Source organism: Lichenostomus cassidix, chromosome 3 (genome assembly GCF_008360975.1).
Source record: "Lichenostomus cassidix isolate B80296 chromosome 3, HeHo_3.0, whole genome shotgun sequence".
Classification (NCBI taxonomy): domain Eukaryota; kingdom Metazoa; phylum Chordata; class Aves; order Passeriformes; family Meliphagidae; genus Lichenostomus; species Lichenostomus cassidix.
In genome coordinates, this window is record NC_139483.1 from 48,128,641 (window position 1) to 48,143,610 (window position 14,970).

A 14,970-nucleotide genomic window follows, 5' to 3' on the forward strand; every position below is an offset into this window, starting at 1 on the left:
GGAGTCACTATGATATCCAGAGTGAAGCATCTTGCCTGTGGACAGGTTTGACCTCACAAGCTGTGAGTCAGGTCTAACTGATTTTTAATGGTACAGCTCACATCTCAGGCACCTGAAAAAACCTTGAAGAGCACACTGTCCAGGTCAAACCTGTAAGTCTGGAACTTATTTTTTCATCAATCAGAACTGTTAGCAATAGTTATGGAATAAATACTTTTCATTGGGGAAAATATCTAGCAAGAGATCATTTTAATGAGGGGGTTTGAAAAGAGTATCACTGCTTTTGAGGGATGTGATCTAATCCTCTTACTAGGTTACTAATACACCAAGGAGAGGACAAAGAAAGTAACTAGAAGAGTTGTGATTGATTAAATGTGATAAATTCTTCTTGCTCTAAATTGTGAACTCACATAATTCAAACTTACGGTGTTTTATAGGTTAACCCAGTTTATTCCCATTTTCACTGCAGAATTCCTTAATACATATATCATTTAGTGCTTTGTCCAGCCCGCTTTTTTTCACTATGCAATGATATAGTATGAACTGGATATAGAGAGCACTGGACATAGAGTGTAAAATAAATGAGGTTTATCATGATGTCCAGCAGACACCTGCCTTTCTTTAAATGTAAGCTTCATTATTTTCTTTTATCTCTGAACCATTCCTCTTGTTGATGGGCTCTATGTCCTTCTATTACCTTTATTAAATGATGCTTCAAAAGAGTTTGCACTCAGCCTTCTTCTCTGCCCTAAGTCCTATGTCTTTGCTGTCTTTGTCTATAGTTTCTAAGTTCTTGTCGTAGCGGACTTCATCGTCTAGAACCACTTCAACATCTAGAAACTTTTGATTTCAGCAATATAAATCCAGGATAATTTCACTAACACCATGAGTAGGGTACATTCTCACCCAAGAGCAGGCTAGCCTGATGCACAGAATTGTCAGGAAGATTGAGAGGACTGAAGAGATGCAGCAGTTACTGTGCAGCTTCCTGTCTCACCCTGTTAAGTGTGCCGTGAAGTTCTGCTGGGGTGCTGGCATTTGCATTCATCCTTTGCATGGAAAAGCAGTATGATTTCTTCCCAAAGGGTGAAGATGGGCTGTAGACACATGCACACATGTTTTCTTGTTTGGAAATTTGATGGCTGGATAACTAATTTGACTAGTGTTGTTGTATTGCAGCATACTTGGAAGGAGAGAAAAGTACTTGCTTGTTTTTTAGAGCAAAAACATTCATTGACTTTGTCCAGTTATATCCTGTGTTAGCCTAAGACTTTTAGCTTTTTGTACTGAAACATATGCTTTTCTGTCTGTCTCATCCCAGAGCCCAATGACATCAGTAGAATTGTTCTGGATTTACAGCAGTGTAACTGAGAACAGAGCTTGGATCTGTATCTAGCTCATTCAGTCCTTCATTGTAACAAACTTCCAAGCTCTAGTCACTCTTCTGCAAATCCTCACCACTCTGCTTATCGAAGTATTCAGAACTATACTTAAAGCAAAATTAATAGGTAGAGTATTACTAACTTTAAATACAGCTAAATTAATTACAGTCTGTGGAGTTATAGAGATACTTAAAATGAAGCACTGTTTAAGTAGCCCAGTGTATTAGAACCCTTGACTTTGCATGTGTGTTTACTTTAAAGGAATTTTGAGCTTAATGCTACTAAAGTTATTGCAAAATTAGATCCTCAACACTCTTCTGTATTGGAGCACTGGATTCAGATACTTTGAATCTTTGACCCCAGTACCCAGCATGTGAAGTCAAGCTGGAGATTTTTAATAAGATCAGTTTCACTTCATCTGTTGATTATTCTAGATAATCTCTTCATTTATGATTAATAGGGGCACACAAATCTGAAGTCATAATTCCCTCATTCATTTCTTCATTAATTTCTGGTTATGGTTATTAATTGTTATTTATGATTCTTGACAATTGTACTTCACATTTCTCTGTCTGCTATTTGTGACAAGTTGCTTTTTTCTTCTTAATTTTATTGTATTTTCTTTTCTGCATTCAGGTATTTCTAATTATTCTTTCCCTATTTATTATTTATCTGTCCTTACAACATTCACTGTGGTTGACTGCCCATTGTAGGATTTTTTTTTACCTTATCTTCTGTGTTACCAAGCTAATTTTTGTCGGTTTTTTTTAACACTAATCTTATTTTAATGACTCTTATCCATTTCAGTCATCCTTATTTGACCATAAAAAATGTGCTACTGAGTCAAATCAATGATCCATTTATCCTAATACTCTAACAGCAGTTGGAAATGCAGCTTAGATAGAACACCCAAACCTGGTGGCTTTTAGTCACCCACACCTCTTCTACTCCACCATTCCTCCAGTTGTATTAGAGATAGTAGAGGGCAGAACTTTGCCTCTTCCTGACACTGTTTACAGACCTGTTTTTCATGAATTTGTCTAGTCCTTTCTTATATCCACTGAAAGCCTCTGCCACCCAATTATGTGGCATCTTGTAATAAACCTTATTTACTGCTTGACCTTGTAAGAAAAGCAGAAAGCATAATATATCTGTGATTTACTGTTGGTCTCAATCTTGCCAATTTGATTAAAGTCCCTACTCCACTTTAACCAAGATCTCAGAGAGGAACAGGTAATATTTAGTCCTTATCCATGAAATTTACACTGTGTCTTGGTTTGAAAACAAACCAGTGGGAGATCACAAGTCAAGATTGAAATTAAAAATAAGTGAAATAATACAAGGAAAAGCACTGACAAAGTCAGATACAACCTAACACCCTGTTAGGGTGGTAGTAGCAGTCCAACTGAAGCAGTCCAGTTGAAGCGGTGATCCTGTGAAGGTCTAGTCTCCAGCTGAAGATCCAGTAGTAGCTCTCGTCCTCTGGGAACCCAGTAGACAGGGCTAGCTCAGGCAGTTCCAAGGCCAGGTTATATCCAGGTGGGAACACCTGGCTCCTCCCTCCTGGGCAGAGCATCTCACAATGGGATGAGATAAGTCCATGTGTCACACGGTGGGTCCCTGATGGCCCATTGCCTGTCATGCGGGGTGGGTCATTAGCAAGTGATAATAGCTAACGGATGGCCCATTGCCTGTCATCCGGAGTGGGTGATAGCAGCTAATGGCCCACAGCTGGTGGTAATAGAATACTTAACTACATCAATATTGCATCCTAGGACATTATCCACCCCTTATTCTATTACCATCTACACAGTTCTCACTTAAGATAAGGTCTCCTTGTGGTACACAACAGGTTTCCCCATCTGCCTTCATCACCCACCCAGTATAACCAGGTCCTTGGGCAAAAACCACTCCACGGATGGGTTTGCCTTTGCCTGAGGTGGGACTAATCCAAACAGTCTTTCCTAAGAAACCTCTTACGTGTATCACAGGGACTTTATCTCCATCCACTGTGTGCAAAGGTTCGGACTCGGCAGGACCTGCTCGATTGACAGAACCCCTTGTGTTAACCATCCAGGTGGCCTTTGCTAAGTTCAGTTCCCAATTTTTGAAGGTTCCCCCGCCAAGTGCCTTCAAAGTTGTCTTCAGTAGTCCGTTGCACCGTTCAACTTTCCCGGCAGCTGGTGCATGATAGGGGATGTGGTATATCCATTCAATTCCGTGTTCTCTAGCCCAGGTGCTTATGAGGCTATTCTTGAAATGGGTTCCATTGTCAGACTCGATTCTCTCAGGGGTACCATGTCTCCACAGGACTTGCTTTTCTAGACCTAAGATGGTGTTCCGGGCAGTAGCATGAGGCACAGGGTAGGTCTCTAACCATCCCGTGGTTGCTTCCACCATGGTCAGCACGTAGCGCTTTCCTTGGCGGGTTTGTGGAAGTGTGATGTAGTCAACTTGCCATACTTCCCCATACCTGTACTTTGACCATCGTCCACCATACCACAGAGGCTTCACCCGCTTGGCCTGTTTGATTGCAGCGCAAGTCTCACAGCTGTGGATGACCTGTGAGATGTTGTCCATGGTCAAGTCCACCCCGCGGTCACGAGCCCACCTGTATGTCGCATCTCTCCCTTGATGACCAGAGGCATCATGGGCCCAACGAGCTAGAAATAATTCTCCTTTGTGCTGCCAGTCCAGATCAACCTGTGACACTTCCACCTTGGCAGCTCGGTCCACCTGCTCGTTGTTACGATGCTCTTCATTAGCCCGACTCTTGGGTACATGTGCATCCACGTGTCGAACTTTCACGGTCAGCTTTTCTGCCTGGGCGGCGATGTCCTGCCAAATCTCAGCGGCCCAGATGGGTTTTCCTCTGCGCTGCCAGTTAGCCTTTCTCCAGCGATCTAACCATCCCCATAGCGCGTTGGCTACCATCCAGGAGTCAGTGTAGAGATAGAGCCTTGGCCATTTCTCTCGTTCGGCAATATCCAAAGCCAGTTGGATGGCTTTAAGCTTCGCGACCTGACTCGATCCACCTTGTCCCTCGGTAGCCTGTACAGCTTGTCGTGTGGGGCTCCATACTGCAGCTTTCCATTTCCGATCTGCGCCTACAATTCGGCAGGACCCATCGGTGAAGAGGGCATAGCGTCTTTCCCTCTCCGGCAGCTCGTTATACGGGGGTGCTTCCTCGGCACGTGCTACTTTCCCCTCTGCTTCTTCTGAAGATAATTTAAAAGTCTCACCTTCAGGCCAGTTTGTTATAATTTCCAGAATCCCAGGGCGATTCGGGTTTCCAATACGGGCGCGCTGTGTGATGAGGGCAATCCATTTGCTCCACGTGGCATCAGTGGCATGGTGGGTAGAGGGAACCCTTCCCTTGAACATCCACCCCAGTACTGGCAGTCGGGGTGCAAGGAGAAGTTGTGTTTCTGTGCCGATCACCCCTGAGGCGGCTTGGACTCCTTCGTAAGCTGCCAAGATTTCTTTCTCGGTGGGAGTGTAGTTGACTTCAGACCCTCTGTAACTTCGACTCCAGAATCCCAGTGGTCGACCGCGGGTCTCGCCAGGCACCTTCTGCCAAAGGCTCCAGGACAGACCATGGCTCCCGGCTGCAGAGTAAAGCACATTCTTTACCTCTGGTCCTGTCCTGACTGGTCCCAGGGCTACCGCATGAGCAATCTCCTGTTTGATCTGGGTGAAGGCTTGCTGCTGTTCAGGGCCCCAGCGGAAATCGTTCTTCTTGCGGGTTATGAGGTAGAGAGGACTCACGATCTGGCTGTACTCAGGGATGTGCATTCTCCAAAAGCCTATGGCGCCTAGGAAAGCTTGCGTTTCTTTCTTGTTGGTTGGTGGAGACATCGCGATGATCTTATTGATGACCTCAGAAGGAATCTGACGCCGTCCGTCTTGCCACTTTACTCCCAGGAACTGGATCTCTCGGGCAGGTCCCTTGACTTTACTCTTCTTGATGGCAAAACCGGCTTCCAGGAGAATTTTGATGATTTTCTCTCCTTTCCCAAATACTTCCGTTGCTGTGTCCCCCCACACAATGATGTCATCAATATACTGCAGATGTTCTGGAGCCTCACCCTTTTCCAGTGCAGCTTGGATCAGTCCATGGCAGATGGTGGGACTGTGCTTCCACCCCTGGGGCAGTCGGTTCCACGTGTACTGCACACCCCTCCAGGTGAAAGCAAACTGAGGCCTGCACTCTGCTGCCAGAGGAATGGAGAAAAAGGCATTGGCAATATCAATGGTCGCATACCACTTTGCTGCTTTGGATTCCAGCTCATACTGAAGTTCCAACATGTCCGGTACAGCAGCACTCAGTGGTGGTGTGACTTCATTCAGGCCACGGTAATCCACTGTCAGTCTCCATTCTTCACTGGACTTACGCACTGGCCATATAGGGCTGTTAAAGGGTGAGCGAGCCTTGCTGACCACCCCTTGGCTCTCCAGATCCCGAATCATCTTATGGATGGGGGCCACAGAGTCTCTGTCAGTGCGGTATTGCCGGCGATGCACTGTTGCTGTAGCAATTGGTACCCACTGTTCTTCAATTCTCAGTAGTCCTACAGCAGACGGGTTATCTGAGAGACCAGGCAGGGTATTCAGTTGTCTTATGTCTTCTGTCTCTACGGCTGCTATCCCAAAAGCCCAGCGATGTCCCTTCGGGTCCTTGAAATATCCACTCCTGAGATAATCTATGCCGAGGATGCATGGGGCGTCTGGACCAGTCACAATGGGGTGTTTTTGCCACTCATTCCCAGTTAAACTCACTTCAGCTTCCAGTACAGTCAGCTGCTGGGATCCTCCTGTCACCCCAGAAATAGAAATGGATTCGGTCCCCACATACCTGGATGGCATCAGGGTGCACTGAGCGCCGGTATCAACCAAAGCCGTGTATCTTTGTGGGTCAGACGTGCCAGGCCATCGGATCCACACAGTCCAATAGATCCGATTGTCCCTTTCCTCTACCTGGCTAGAGGCAGGGCTCCTCTCATCCTGTTTTTGGTGCACGATGTTCTTCTCCTGTAAATGTGTTCCTGAGGTCCCTTCAAGTGGATCAGTCATATTATCACTTCCATTCTGTCTGGAGTTCTGTCCACAAGAGACTGGGGCAGTGTTGTACCTAGATGAGCCTCCTGAAGTTGATGTTTCTTTTTTCAATTCACGTACCCGGGCTGCTAAGGAGGAGGTGGGTTTCCTATCCCACTTTCTCATGTCTTCCCCATGGTCCTGCAGGAAAAACCAGAGGTCACGTCGTGGAGTTTGTCTTCTTTCCTTGGCTGGGGGATGTCTGCTCCTGATGGCAGAGACTCGGGTTGGTTTTGGTGTGGCATGGAAAAATCCTTCTTTGAGCTCTTTCCTTAGTTTCTGATTCTCTTCAATTAAGCTCCGGACTTGCGCGGCCAGGTTTGTTTCTACCGATGAGACCTGGGTGCGTAGTGGAGCGGTGACAGTGTCCTCATAAATTCTCAGTTTGTTTGCTAACACGCCCACCTGGTCTTCGCCTTCCCTCCACTGCAGTGTTGCCAAGTAACGAGAGTATATCTCTGGTCCGAGCCGCGCGAATCTTAGCCACATTTGTGAAGTGCACTGGACATTATCTGGGCTCTTGGGGAATCTCTCGTTGTCCGAGAAAATGATCTCTAGTACGGCCAATTCCCTCAGGCATCGGATACCTTGTTCTATTGTGTTCCATTTTCTCTGGTGCATCTGGAGGTCTTCTTTGCAGAGGTATCTGTCCCGTACACTCGCCAGCAATCGCTGCCAGAGGCTGAGAGTTTCCTGGGTTTTCCCAATCCCCTGGTCAATGACCACATCCTGAGACAGGGATCCCAGTTGTCTGGCCTCACTTCCATCCAGAATGGTGTCGTTAGCTGCGGCATCCCAGATACGGAGCAGCCAGGTCAGGATGGACTCGTTCGCCTGCCGGGTGAATTCCCTCCGTAGGTCCCGCAGCTCCCCCAGGGATAGAGAGCGAGTGATGATCTCCGGCTCTGTCTCTTCTGCTGGGTGAGATGGTCCTGCCGCATCCCCATCAGTCGCTATGCGGACTGATTTGCTCTTTGATTTCTTTTTCTGGACGGGGGCAACTGCTACGGGCTTCGGCTGTTCTGATTTGCTTTGTTTCTGCTCCTCAAGAAGACAAAATATTGTTCTGATCTTCAGCATGAGGTACACGGTGCTGGTCGCAGAAAAAAAAGAAAACAGAACTGACAGGAAGATTATGCCATCCTTAGCATCCAGGGAGAACTCAATATCGTCAAGGACGGCTGTGCCTGACCTGAAATGTTGGAAGAAACCGCTCTCTCTTCCTAGCCCCAGAGGGTGGGTGCGATTGCTGATGAGATCCCAGACGAAGCAGCTCAGGTTAGGCCAGGCAGACAAAGTCGAGTATATATAACGAATGGTGTTCATTGCCTCACAGGTAACCATGCCATAGGCATAATAAACCAATAGAGCAATTCTCATGCCATTCCCTGGTCGCAACAGGAGCAATATGACAGGCAGATAGTATCCCATTTGAGGAAAACTATAGAGAGCGAGATACAATACCCATATAGATAAGCTGAGCATCATGGTGCTAGGATTTCTGCGTTTCCCCAGGTCGTGCCTCACGTTGGGCGCCAAAATATGTGTTGGTTTGAAAACAAACCAGTGGGAGATCACAAGTCAAGATTGAAATTAAAAATAAGTGAAATAATACAAGGAAAAGCACTGACAAAGTCAGATACAACCTAACACCCTGTTAGGGTGGTAGTAGCAGTCCAACTGAAGTAGTCCAGTTGGAGCGGTGATCCTGTGAAGGTCTAGTCTCCAGCTGAAGATCCAGTAGTAGCTCTCGTCCTCTGGGAACCCAGTAGACAGGGCTAGCTCAGGCAGTTCCAAGGCCAGGTTATATCCACGTGGGAACACCTGGCTCCTCCCTCCTGGGCAGAGCATCTCACAATGGGATGAGATAAGTCCATGAGTCACACGGTGGGTCCCTGATGGCCCATTGCCTGTCATGCGGAGTGGGTCATTAGCAAGTGATAATAGCTAACGGATGGCCCATTGCCTGTCATCCGGAGTGGGTGATAGCAGCTAATGGCCCACAGCTGGTGGTAATAGAATACTTAACTACATCAATATTGCAACCTAGGACACACTGACAGCTGAGATAAACAGTGATATCAAAAATGCTTGATTTTACAAAAGCAGAAAAATAGTGAGTCTGAAGAGTCATTATGCATGTACAAGATTCTATATAATACCAGCATGACTAGCCGAAGTATATTATTAATAATAATAATTTTGCCTTGTTTCAAGATCTGCTCCAGTGTGAAGCTCTCAATCTTACAAGAGTGTTAACCAGTAATTTTTGAAATAACTGGCATATGTTTATTCCTTGTCCAGCCCCTAAAAATGACCCAGCATTTAAACACACATAAAGGATTCAAATAGCAAAGGGAATCTAAATTTCACAGAACAGGAAAAGGAAAAACTACTGTGTATATTTCTGGTATTTAACTTCACTTCTGCAGTCTTCCCAGTACAGATCCTGCCATTATATGCTCATTTAATCTGGTATTGTGTCTAAACTAATCAGAATTTCACGGCAATACAATCCTGTCCTCCCTTGATACTTCATCAATGTGACTTTATTTACAAAGCTCGGCATTTAAACTTCATAAACCAGTTTTACAGGCACTCTGTGATTCCACATGCACTCCTAACCATGACTGTTAGGCTTTGTTTGGTATATATTGTAAACATAGTAGCATATCAACGCCTTGGTAATTGTGTAGCCTATCATTTTTTCATTTTTACTGCAAAATGACACTTGAAGCTTTTTGCCATACTGCCTTTTTAATAGGCTTGGACATGTATCCTTGTAATTTTCAATTACAATGAATATAAAATCCTTGCTCCATGTTCTTTGGCTACTGTTTTGAGGCCAGAATTGCATTAATTTAATAACTAACAAAGTAGAGTGTTAAAGTCAAGCAGGCTACATTAAAAAAAAAGTCATTATAGACAGAGTAGCATGAGTTCAAGTATTGCAGAAATTTCCACAGAAGAATTTGTGCTTCTTGAGTCACAATAAACAACTGCTGTAATGAAAATGTATTGCAGAATCTTCCTCCAGTATTTGAAGTAATTTATTTTTATTATTTGTTTTATTAAGCAGTACTTCACAGTACATGATTCACACTTATTCTGGCAGTCAGTCCTCAGAATTAATGGGATTTTCCAGGATCTGAGCTCATTCAAAAAGGGACAGTTTGGTAGATGTGGCTCAAGGGTCTATCTAAGATGAACAGTTCATAGGAGTAGATCATTAGATTAATCTCTTTTTTGTCTTTGAAGTACTGTTCTCACTAATGGCACTGTGAGAGAAGTCTGAAGACAGACAATAACAACAAAATTATCCTATACATGCATTTTTTGTCCAGTTTTACGTCAGAGCTAAATGTTTGAATGTTACACTGACAATATATCACTTTCACAGTACTTTCTGACTTCCAAGAACAGCAGCCTCTGTCTTTCTTCTCTGAAGTGTTTATTAAGTGTTCGGAATGTGTGGACCAATACCCAGTTCCTAGAATATCCAGAGCATCTTCTGTTTCCAGTTTTAGAACAAAGAGGTAGGGACAGGAACAGTGACTCATTCCTGTGCTAAGGGAGCTGCTATTGATGGCAGAAGAGGAAAAAGACAAAGTTTTAATGACGATAACATTATTTTCACCAGCAAGGAAAAGAATCTGAACCTTTTACATCAGAGCTCACTGCTGATAGAACGGTAATGTTCAACCTTTTCATTACTGTGGTTGATGGTGATTTTCAACTGTTCTCTGAGGGGAGAATAATCAGAATATGTTGGTCACAGGCTGCAAGAGACCCTTGCAGACACCAACCAGCAAAGATATTCTAGAACTTGTCTTGGAATGCTACAGAACCTTTGCAGGGCAGGAAGAAAAATGAAGCCAGCATTTAAAGGAGTGAAAAATCTAATTCAGCCAATAATGGGTCTGGCAGACTAATATCAATCCTGGAGGAAAGGGAAAAAGCTGATAAAAAATCCACTAAAAGAGGCTTATCTAAATGATACTAATTTATATAAAATTGTATAAATTTTTAAAAAATAGAATCTGGACAACAGGACTTGTTAAATTATATCTTTTAATTAGCTTTTAAATTTAGCTCATAACATTAATGCTGTTAAAGCAGTACACATAGGTTTCTGTGAAACATAAAGATTGAACAGAACATTCTGCTAACGATTTAGGATGACACAAAATTAATGTTTTACATGTTAAGTGCATTAAAGCTGACTAATAGGTGTGGGTTAAAATGGAGTCAGAAACCCCGTGTTTTTCATACACCAAGTAAAAAAACAATTCTGATTCAAAAACCACACATGAGTTTAAAGAGCAAAAGGACCTTATGTCAAAATCACCAGAGATATGTGGCCTGGAGATTCTGCTTTTGATTATTTGTCTGTAGCACTACAACAGGCACTCTTCCAGTCAGATGTATGTCAGATGTATCCAAAACATACATCTAAAACCGTGCAGCCCTGCATAAGGGATGAAAAAGTAATGACCATATTTTAGTAAATGCACATAACAAGTGCTGCAAAATTGTTTGGTACAGTCCTAATGTTGTTCATTGCTGGGTTTTTCTGTTTCAGAAAATGAGACACAACAGTTACTGCTTAAGATGGCAGCTAAATACCTCTAATGAGAACATCTGAAAATGGCTTTCTTAGACCTTTTGAACTTCACTGCAATAGTATTACAGGCAAATGGATATATTGCATGTTTTTAAGGAAATATGATTAAATAGGTTAAAGAAATGGGACTGAAGTAAAAAAACTTCCTCATACTGGTCCTTTACTGTCAGTGAGTTCAATATTCTCAACTGATATATTTTTCTCAAACCACAGCACAAACAGAAGATACTCCAGAAGGCAATTCTGAGAAGTACAGGCTAGAGAAGAACAAATTTGCTTTTGGAATGTTTGCAAATCATCCTTTATCAGCAGAAGGAAAATTCTGTAACTGCCTTTTTAGAAGTAACAGAAATCCCAATAGATAGTAGGAAATACAGAAATAAAATGAGTGCAGCTGATTTGGTATTCCACTGTGATATTCCACTTACATCACTTTACCAGACTTTACCAGAAAGATTCATCCATTACACAGCACAGAATGCAGCAAATACTGTTATTTAGCCAGTGATGGTGATGAAGCCAAAGGTTAACTATGTCAGCGCTAAACTGGGCTTTGCATGCTGCCTAGCTTTGCAGTAAACCTGTGTTTGTAAAGCAAAAAAAAATTTCTGCTATGCATTCTCGGCAGTTGCAGCAATTTTATGTATCACATGTATTTCCTTTTTCCTATATGTGCAGCTGATTCCAGTGGTCTGAATCTCCCTTACCACTTAGCTGAGCCAGACCCTTGTTTTAACTCACTCTTTGACTAGAGCAAAATTTGGACGTTGGGTCTTCCTTCTTTAGAGGAACTTAAAAAAAAGAGTAAAAAAAAAAAAAAATCTTCTTTTACTGTGTGCTGCTAAATGCTTCTCTCAAAAGAGCAATTCTCAGAGCACATTGCATGAATCTTCCTATTGTACTTCCCATCTGTTTTTACATGCTTTCTGTAACAAAATAAGGAAGAGTGCTGATATTTTAAAATACTATTTACATGAGGTAACAGTCTTGCAATGAATGGGGCTGTTCACATCTCAGATTATGGTTTCTTTTTTAATCTCCCTGCATATTCAGAAAGTAGTTATGTTGGATACACTCAGATCACACTGGAAGTTATTTAATTTGGAAACCCAAGGGGTACAAACTAAATCCTAACCTTCCCTTCAGGAAGCAAAGCAGAGCTAGCACAGAGCTCTGATGCTCAGACAAGTTGCTTATATCAAGATTTCATATAGCAGAGAGGCAACGGAGGAATGCTCATAGGTAATCAGAGGCATTTACTCAAGTTGTAAGCTTGTATTAGTATTGCTGGTCCTGCCCTTAAATAAGCAAGGTTAATTGTCAGAAATTCAGAAATCAGTTTGTTTCTCCATCAGAAAGACTTAACACCCCTGACAGTATTTGTAGCATATTTGCCAGACTGAACAGAAAGGTAGAACTGGGATACACTTGCTGTTTGTGTTGGAAAACCTTACCTGGTAAGACTGGCCCATAAAAAGCGATGAACTTCATGTTAAAGATGTGATGATTTAAACTAACTGGAGTTATTCTGAAATATTTGTCAGAATACATTTGAAACGAATACAAAGCAGATAAAAAATGCTTCAAAAATAGAGTAGTACTGTACTGTTACTGAGAATTTGCTGTCTTAAGCATGGATGATTAGGCCATCAGCTTGGAACAAATATTTAATTCTTCAGTGAAAATCTGATTTTAAATATAAGCATATAGAAAATAAATTTTGTTTAAACCTGAATCTATGTTTGAAGTGATATACATGGCATGGAACATAATACTAGAGCTAGTAGAATATCTTTCAAAACAACAATTAACATAATATATCCTTCATCAATAACTATTTTTTGCAGTACTAGATAATGGAAAAGAATGTATTTTGAGTGTAAAAGGGTATAAGAAGAATAAGACAGACTTTTTGATTTATAAGGGGTTATCAAACACTTGAGGACCAAAAGTTTCTGGAACTTACACAGTTATTAAAAGAAGCAATAATGGTAGAGTTTGGGTTTCCTCTGAGAAATAACAGTGTCTAGCATTATGATATAATGGGAGTACAGGGAAAAGGTTAAGGGGGAGAAATGGTATTATGCAGTCAGAAAGTAGCCTTAATATTTCTCCTATGAGACCACATGTCTGGAGCGTTGATATGTGAATAGAAAGATTCAAAACAAGGAATTAAACAAGATAAGTAGAAACTTCTTGCTGCACAAGTTGTAACTGACACTAAACAAAAGTATAATTTAAGAATCAACCTGTGGAAATTTTCTTTTAAAAATTGTTTGTGGCAGATTAGCAGATTAATACAATTTAAAGCTGCATTAGGCCATATAAAGCAGTCCAACCATTCCTTGCATGTGCACTTCTATATGGAGTTTTATATTCCAACTAGTCCCCAGGTTTCTCAGTCTCTGGGCTAAGTAATCTATATATGTTCCATTTAGTTAATTAACATATAAATCACCTAGGTTAAAGTCAGAATTAAGAGTACTATCCCACTTACATTGTGATTTCCCAGATATCTGACAAAATACTAAAGTGCACAAGCAAGAAAATCAGGTTTAATTAAAGATTATCTATTTTGTTTCATTTAATATGAAAAGAGCAGGTATAAGTAAAACTTTTAAATCAGAAACAGCTGTTCTAGATTAGGCCAAAGGGCCATCCATCTAAATTAGCATTTTGAAATTAGGAGACACAAAATTCTACATCACTTGAGCAGTAGTATACATTTTTCCCAGTCAAAATCTTTTTGTTACAAAAACAAATGCCAGTACCTAGTAGCACATGTATCATTTTCTTTCTAGTATCAAGTTTCTCATAATTTTAAACTAATATCTACCAATTTGCCCAAGCCTTAAACTTCCAGCTCGTAAACCCTTCACCCCAAACCACCCCTGAAACCACTTCATTAAACTGCTGTAGTGCTTTTTACCTTCCAATCCTCAGGCACCAAGCAGCTCTAAGCAGGTTACACATCACCACCTGGATCTTGTGATTTGAAAAAAAAATTACTAGTTTGTTCTGTAATCTCCTTTAATGAGTTTTCAATTTGCATCACACAATCTGGTGTGCTTGCCATATAAAAGGCAGGCAGCATGAGAGCTCACTTAAGGTTCTCTATAAGGAACTCAGGAGCAAAAATTTACCTAAGATATTTTTTTTTCAACAGCTTTATTTTCTTTGAGTACTTTAGGAAGCTTTACAAAATGTAATTTTTTCATTAAATGGATGTATTTTACAAGCTGGTTTTCAGGTTGTTTTTTCACTTGATCTTCTCTCAGCTGAATGTGATATAGTTGCTCCCAAAAGTATACAGGTATGTGGTCTCTTCAACAAATTGTATGTTTGTCTAAAACTGCTTAGGTATTTATTAATATATAGTATTTAAAAATCACTTTTATATACACTAAGAGTTTCATGCATTATCAACCAGAGGGAGTTCTTCCAGTACATATTCCCATTTATAAAACATTGGGAAATTTTTAAAAGATAATTCTGATTGTACAAAGAACAATTACATGGCTCTTGATATTTCAGTCTCTTCAGAGAATAATGTCTGGCTGAAAAAAAAATAAATTTGTAAGGTAGAGCACTTGAGTTTCGATGGCCTTTCTGACTGCCCAATGTTCTTTTTTTTTTTGTGCAGAGAGAATATTATTCAGAAATACTCTCCTAACCTGTGGCCAGCCAGGATGCATCTTGTCTGACCTTGTGTCACAGCATGGCTGGGGACCAGTGTGAGGTTACAAACAGTTTTCATCATCAAAAACTTGCTGGGAAGACAAGACTTCTTCCTTCCCTTGGTTGTTCTTTTGTTTTGTAATTTAGGCTTTTGATTTTTTTAAGAAAAAAGTCTGGCTAGTTCCTCTT